The sequence below is a fragment of the Hyperoodon ampullatus genome (assembly GCF_949752795.1).
Source record: "Hyperoodon ampullatus genome assembly, chromosome: 2".
Lineage (NCBI taxonomy): Eukaryota > Metazoa > Chordata > Mammalia > Artiodactyla > Ziphiidae > Hyperoodon > Hyperoodon ampullatus.
Genome location: NC_136915.1, coordinates 52,922,484 through 52,930,827, shown reverse-complemented (window position 1 = coordinate 52,930,827; position 8,344 = coordinate 52,922,484).

Here is an 8,344-nt window from a genome sequence, read left to right as displayed (position 1 = left end):
ATGAAGAAACTGAAGCGCACACAGCAAGTAAACCGGTGGAGGAGAGATGGGAATCTATAATCTGTGTACTTAATCACTTTCTACTGTGGTACTAATTTTTTTTTAATTTTTTTTTTAATTTTTTTTATTTTTTGCAGTACGCGGGCCTCTCACTGTTGTGGCCTCTCCCGTTGCGGAGCACAGGCTCTGGGCACACAGGCTCAGCGGCCATGGCTCACGGGCCCAGCCGCTCCGCGGCATATGGGATCCTCCCAGACCGGGGCACGAACCCGTATCCCCTGCATCAGCAGGCGGACTCTCAACCACTGCGCCACCAGGGAGGCCCATATGTGGTACTAATTTTTATAAACTTTGTCTGAGGTCTCAACTTATTCTGGGCAGATACACTCTCAGACTCCAAGATCTTTGGGCAGAGCCTTGACTTGTTGAAGTAGGTCTTCATAGTACCAAGACCATAATATTACTCTGTGTTTGAGTAATGCTATCAGTTGAAACAACAAACTTAGAGAAAATTCCAAATTAAGACTTTAAATCCTCTTCCAAGCATTCTTTGACCCACCCCCCATGCAAAATTATCTTTTATTCTTCATTCATACTTTGTATGACAATTCAATTCAACAAATGTTTTTGTGCCAGACACAGTAGTAGGTGTTGGGATGCAGACATAAATAATCCAAGGATCCTTCTAGCACTTTACAACAGTTTGGATTGTATTAGTTATTTACATGTTTCTCTGTCTCTAATTTACCCCTTCTTTCTACTCCTTTCCCCAGGTGAATTAAACTGAAAACAAAATATAATTTTAGGGTGAGCTTTTGTAAGCATTTTCTTACATGCCTATGATGAAATTTCTCCTCATCTCTCTAGGAGGAGAAAGTATGGGATCTGCATCTCTTGTCCTCCTTCCTAAGGACTGACCTGATTGGAGACACCAAGAGAAGGAAGGGAGCACACCCATCTCACTCGACTCCCTTCTCGCCACCAAACTTCACACATGGTCCTCCACACCCTGGGCCTCTGCTGGTTTCCTATCTAAGGAAATGGCACTGCCATCTACCCCATTGTTCAGGCCCAGACCTAATAGGGCCCTTGATTCCTCTCTCTTTCTCATCACCCACTTCAGTCATACACAAGTTTGTGACCGCTTTCTCCAAAAACATCCCACACCTGTCCACCTCTTTGCACCTCCACTCTTACCTGAGTTTGTAGTCTCTCTCGCCATCACCCCTCACCTGGACCACCTCCATTGTTGCCTCTCTCCTGACTTCTACTCTTGTCTCTGGCAAGCCATTCACCACACAGCAGCCAGGATGATATTTTAAAACATAAATCAGGTCATGCTACTCCCTTGATCAAAAGCAGGCAGTGGGTTTTCAGTGCGCAAAGTCAAATCCAAACTCCCAATGAAGGGATAAGGCCCTTCGTGATCTTACTCATGGCAGCACCTCCCCTCTCTTTTCCTTCTACTCCTCCCCTGCCCACCCTCTCCAGCCTCACCGAGCTGCTTACTATTCCTTGAATTCTTCTTGAACATGGCAAGACAGTTTTGTGCCAGAGCCTTTGCATTTGTTGCTACTGCTGCTGCTAAAATATTTTCTAACCCTCTTCTCTCCCCAGATTTTGTTATTTATTCCTTCCCTTCATTCAGGTCTCTATGGGAATGTCACTTCCTGAGTGTGGCTACCCTGACCCTACCTAATTGTCAAACTTTCTCCCTACCCCCACTTCTATCATTCTCTATCCCCTTTTTATCCTTTTTAGTTTATATTTATGGCACTTCTCAGTATCTAATACATTATTTTAAAAATCATCTATGTCTCTTCCATTAGAATACATGCTCCATGAATTTTGTTCATAGCTCTCATGCCGGCTGGCACATAGTAGATGCTCAACAAATTTTCCTTGAATGAAAGGAAAAACTGAGCATGTGTGGCTCCATTCCCACCGCCCTACCCATTTTCTTTTACAGAAGTCCTGTTCTCGGGATGTCCACAATCTTTGCTCCTACACATGGTAAGCTTTCAGGGAGCTACTAGTTATCTCTGTCCTGCCAAGGTCTTTCACCAAGGAGCAACTAGTCATCCTCTAGTTCTCAGTTTAAATGGGAACACTTCCCTGACTACCCTATCCAAAGTAGATCATCCTCATCAAAACTACTCTCTTTCTCAGCATCCCTTTGGTTTCTTTCTTCATAAGGCTTATAATTACTGAGTTATTTGTTTATTGACTTCATACTCTAGCCTCTGTTACTATTGCAAAACAACCTCATGCCAAGAAGCCAGCAAGCCCCTTGGAGGTCTGACATGGTCATTGCACTCTGATCGCCTTCACTTTAATTGGGAAACAGAGGAAGCAAGACAGACAGACATCATGGCAGCAAAATTCTAAAGTGCAGGACATCAGGCAGGGAACATCTGTTGTCATTGTTTATACCAGCTAAGCTAAATTCACTTACAACTGAAAGAAGGTGTAAGAGACATGGCTCTGCCAAAGATTCACTATGTAATCTGCTTCTTTGTCGATGGTAAGAAGATAACAAAAACACCTACCCTGTTGGCATAAGAATGAAATAAAACTGTATATGGAAAAACACTATAAAGTGCTATAACTGGGTAAGATGTGTTAATTGGCAATACTTGGTGTTGAAAACAAAAATGTTGGTTATTTCAAGCTGAATTTGATTCCTTCCCTTTCTGTTATGGGGGCTGCCAGCTTAGTAGGTATTTGTAGCAGATTCTCAGGGGTGCAAGCCAGGTTGGTTAGGAAGGCACCGTGGTGCAAAGTTTCCTCTCCTTTACCACCAAGACACTTATGTGGAATGGAGAATCATTGGAGGGTTTTGATCAGAAGAGTAACATGACATATTTGAAAGGGTCATGACTAGATGATGGATAAAGAATGAATTTTGGAGGAGGGGGCACTCATGGAAAGAAAGATTACTGAGGACTCTTCTAATAATCCAGGAGAAAGCAGATGCTGGATTGGACCCAGATGGCAGCAGTGGAGCTGGTAAGAAGTAGATAAGTTCTAGATGTGTTTGGAATATAGAGCCAATAGGATTGTCTCCAAATCATTGTTGACTAATTAAATGGAGTTAACATGGCTTAAGAATATGGTCTCTTTTTTTTTTTTTGGCGGTATGTGGGCCTCTCACTGTCACGGCCTCTCCCGTTGCAGAGCACAGGCTCCGGACGCGCAAGCTCAGCGGCCATGGCTCACGGGCCCAGCCGCTCCGCGGCATGTGGGACCCTCCCGGACCGGGGCACGAACCTGTGTCCCCTGCATCGGCAGATGGACTCTCAACCATTGCGCCACCAGGGAAGCTCAAGAATACGGTCTCTTTTGAGGATTTTTTTACATGTTTCAGTGTATTATCTCATGTGATCCTTATGATACTCTTATGATATAAGCGGGGCTGGCAGCCCCATTCCCAACACTGAGAAGTCACATGGTTCTCCCAGGGCCACACAGTGGAAATTTGCTGAACTGGGACTCTCAGCCCCTCATTCCCTGGCTCCTTTTCCATTCTCTCTCTTCCTGGCTACCTTTAAAGCCAGTATCAATCTTATTTAGATTTTACCCTCTATTTTCCGAGCTCCTGCTGGACCGTCACCATTTTTAATGGTCTTACTCATATCCATCCGAGCCTCTAAATGCAGCGATTCAGCAAGGACAAACAGGAGTCAACAGAGACTTTCTGGCTCCCGGGCCCAGGATCCCCTCCCTCTGTCTTTCACCTCCCCTTAGTTTCTCCTCCCTCCACCCCTGTTCGTCTGGACTGAATTCAATTATTTCTCGCACTCTCATTACCGTCTGACCAAGATTTATGAGTTGATAATTGTTTGAAAGTAAGACCACAATGTATCATTTGTGTTTGGGGCTAACCTTCCTGGTGACTGTTAGGATTAAAGGCAAAATGAAAAGTGCGATTTCTGCAGAGCCAAACAGGGTAACATGATCCAACCAGGCTAATCATCCAAAGCCTCGGATTTCCCTAGTGGAGGACATGTTAAAGCTGACACAAAGGGGGACAACGAATCCTGCAGGTTCACTTCACCAATTAAAAATGTGAAGACGTCACAACGTTCCCCTCTCGCTTTGGGGTGCATTCTGAGTGATGTTTTCCCAACAGGATGATGACAACACCTCACACCTCTATGGCCTCTATCGGATTATTTTTACGGGCTATTTAAAAACACTTTTTTGAGAAGTCTAATTGAAAACAGACCTCTCCCTTTGTCTGAGTTAGCCAATGGAGCATCACTGAGGGTGAGAGGAAAATGACTTCATAAAGACTTTCCCAGGTCGGTGGGTGAGACCTAATCCCAAACTTTCCCGAAGCCATGATTTCCCGAAGCCACGATCCTGGCCCTTCCTGATAGCGCTTCCTCACGTGCCCCAGCTGGTCAAAGACAAAAGCAGAGAAAACACTACCTGGGACTCAGAATAAAGCTTCCAGCCAGCCTGAGACATTTGTGAGGTCTTTGTGGTTCCCAGCGGGTAATGTGCAATACTGTGTCATTCTGAGTTAGGAGACCGCTTCCTAAGGGAAGAGGAACAGTTGGCCCATGTCCCATGCAGTGACTCGTAAAATGAGAAGGCCTGATAAATATGGAACAGTGGGAATTCCTTCCCTCTGCTCCGGTGGCCTTGGGGTTCAGCTCAGCACCTATTTATCACCCCAGGCACTGTGCTAGGTCCTCTGGGAAAAATTTCTGTACAATCTCAAGATGCTCTCAGTCTAGAATCTCCAGTCTGTGGCAAGGACCCAGGGCTCTGCCCAGGCTGGGCTGGGGTCTGGTGCTGGGCATGGGTTGGGCTGACTTGCATGCACTGGCCTTAGAGCAAGAGGCACCAAAGTTGTGTTTGGAGAAAGGAGACTCGGGAAGCGAGGACTGCTCGTGGCATCAAATCCGAGGTGTGGAGCGTGGGAGTGAAGGAGTGAAAACTGGAGCTTCAGGAGGCCAGGGACTATATTTGTATTTTCCTCAGAGTGCTCACAGGGCAACTGGTTCACCAAAAGGCAAGATCCACCGCTGCTTAACTTAACCCTCTCCCTCCCCCATAGGCAACCTGTGGTGATACCTCTGAACACAGATATTATTTTGGACCAACTATTTGAACACAGGCTGGGAAACAAGTTATTTATTCCACTTTGGAGTATTTCTTCACATACTGCTTGTTTTCTGTAGAGCATTTTAAACCAGCCCAGCACACACATGTGCCTGCTTCGCAAAGCTAGGGTCACCACAGGCTCTGGAGTTCGGCTGTCTGTCCCATCTGTAAAATGGGGCTACCAGTAGTGGGATAAAGCATGTGATGCACTTACAACAGCCCTCATCTATGTTAAGTGCTCCATAATGATTATTAAGTGTTCATGAACAATGATCAAGGGTATTTATTAATAAATGTGAGCTGCGCAATCACTCAGATTTCCTTGGTGCATTCCAAAAACCTCCTCACTTCTTCCCGGCCTGTTCTCTTTGTTCTCTGTCCGATGGAGGCTTGGCCCCATATCAACTCTCTACTGCATTTTATTTGTGGAGTTGGCCCCTGGCTCTTTTGGTCTGCTCTCAGTACGTTGTCTCCTCTGTGTCTGGCTTTCAGCTCCCTGGAAATGTTGGCTTGGCCTGCATCCCTAGCTCTTGCACTCCAGATGGCTTCAGGTAAGCTCTCGGTGCACATCTGGCCTCTTTGTACCCCTGCCCTGGCACTGGGGTCCTGCTCAGCTCTCCGTCCAAGTGAGGTCCATCCAGTGGTGCGCTGGAGTAGGGTGCAACCACCCATAAAAGCCAATTGTTAAAAGCTGCAGGAATTTTGTGAGTTGGTTGTTAAACACAACCACCATTAAAACCTAAATTAATCTCAATTTGCAATAGAATATATGATACTTAAAACAGAGTTAATAAATACTCAAAATTCATTGCTTCCAGATTATTTTATTACATTTTACCGTGTGCCACAGAAATCTGAGAGATTGCGCAGCTCACATTTATTAAGATCTAGAATCTTGAGGTTATTACGTCTATTGTACCTGTATGGTGGAGGTACTACATACTGGGGTGCCACTGTGCATCTTTGCCCAACTCTCTGTTCTGTGACATCATGTAGGTAGCTTGAAATTGGTCATCGTGGGAGTATTTACACCACGGAAATTGGCAAGAGCTACAAATAAGAGCTTCTCCCCTGGACAGCTGGTTGTTAAACACTGACCAGCACACCACTGGGTCCAGCTCTCCCAGGCTGGCATATTGAGGCTGTTCAGACTTCTGATACAACAGTCACCACACTCTTTGCAGTTGATGATTTATCAACTGTGTCCCTTACTGCTTGGTGACAAGGTTGAGGTTTCTATTCATCTTTGGTGCATATTCTCCATTCCCCCCTGCTGCCCTGCCCCAGCCTATTTGTAGAATGAAAACTTGAATGTGGGCTTATAGAAAGGTGGCCTCTGGTACCATCTGCCAGCCTCTCCTGGCCCTTTCCCTTGGTGTCACAGGGTGACAGGGGGAGAGAGGGTGAGTGGCAGCAAGGGCTGTAATCCCATCCTCACCACTGTGGCTGGAGGGAGTTGGTTTTCGGTTGGGGTGGAGTTTTTCGGGACACTTCATGGCTAATCTTCTGTACCAACACATCTTGTGCCAGGCAGTTTCTATCTGCAGTAATTGTCTTTTCAAAATGGAATTGTGTGTGTGTGTGTGTGCGTTTGTGTTTGTGTGTGTGCATGTGTTGGGTAGATAGGAAGAAAGTTCACGCTGTTGGTCTGTAGGAGGGAGGGGCATGGTAAGAAGGCAGTTGTTTAAATATTATCTAAGGATGCTGAACACTTTCCAAAGTTCGAAGAGTTTTATGGTGATCAGACTATTGATATAAATGTTTTCATTTAAGGCCTTTGCCTTGAATTTGATGTCGGCATTGGAAATAGAGAATACCGGCTCCTTGTAACTGCGAGTTATTGAAGAGCCTAGGAAATAATATATAGCCCTGGGCTAGGTACATTCATAAATTTCATATAATGATAACAAGTTAACACTTTCCAAAGGGTCCTAGGAAACAGCCTGTATGAACCTTCACATTTAAAACTCAGCTTCACACATTTTATAATTAAACTGCCTTCCGAGGGACTTATAAGCTGGGATTTTTCTATTTTCCTAACAGAATGCCTTGGCCCCTTGTAGAACTTGGCTGTTAACTTGGGTGTCTGCCTTTTGGGAATAATCCCTAATTCTGGAGAATAAAAAGCCATTGCTTGTGCTCCTGCAAGAGCACAGTCTCATGCGGGAGACCCGCGTTATAGGTGGCTCACTCCCCAGTACCCCGAAACACGTGGTTAGGTGAGTCTGTTAAGACTGTCACAGGCTAAAGTTTCTGACTCTGGGCACAGTGAGACACCACCAGAGATGAAACTGCTCTTCAGCTGAGAAGCTGTCTTCCAACAAGCAACTAGGGACAACTGAGATCTGTAGGGCAATCGATCTGAATCTGTTTTAAAAATTGTCTTAAACAACATGGTGGTGGTCTTTGTTCTACAACAGTCCTTTTAATCACGTGGCTACAAGACTGTGGGCACACTTCCTATGTCTGAGGCCTCTTCACTAAATCAGGGCCAGGCACTATAGCACCTTAATGAAAATGAATGCACATTTACGGTTGTGTCTACTCAAAATAATCATAACTCTAGCTAACATTTCTTGGAGTGTGGCTAGAAGCTGGCATACGTTAAGAATTTGTGTACAATTTCATTTTGTCCTCTATGCTGGGTGTTAGGATTATCATCCCCGTTTTTACCAGGGAAGAAAATTGAGGCTTCGAGAGGTTCAATAACTTGTCCAAAGTCACAAAGCCACTAAGCAGTTGAGGTAGACTTTGAAGTCAGAGCAGGGCAGGGTGGAGAGGGTAGAGGGGATCTGGAAGAGGAAATGAAGATACCCAGCACAAGATACATGGCCCAAAGAGGGCCAGGTGCTGTTTAGGGAAACTTTTAGTTCATTTGTGTGTGCTGGGTTACCATGTGAAATGTATTTCTTACTGTGGATAACAGTTAAAAAAAAAGTCTGAAGAACATTTTAAAGACAACAAGGACTCACAGGGGTGGTAGTGGTGGTGCTGGTGGTGGTGGGTGTTCAAGCAGGGACGTGACCAGGTGACTAGATTAGCTCTGCCACTTACGGTAATCATCTCTGGCTGCTTTGTGCAAGTGGGGTGGGACCAAGACCCGGTGGGTGAGTTAGGTGGCTACAACTGTCCAAGTGCTGGCTGATTTCCTCCCAGTCATGGGAAGAGTGTCCACGGCACATTTAAAAAACCTGGCCTGTTCTGTTCTACTGAGAGGCAGAACGGCATG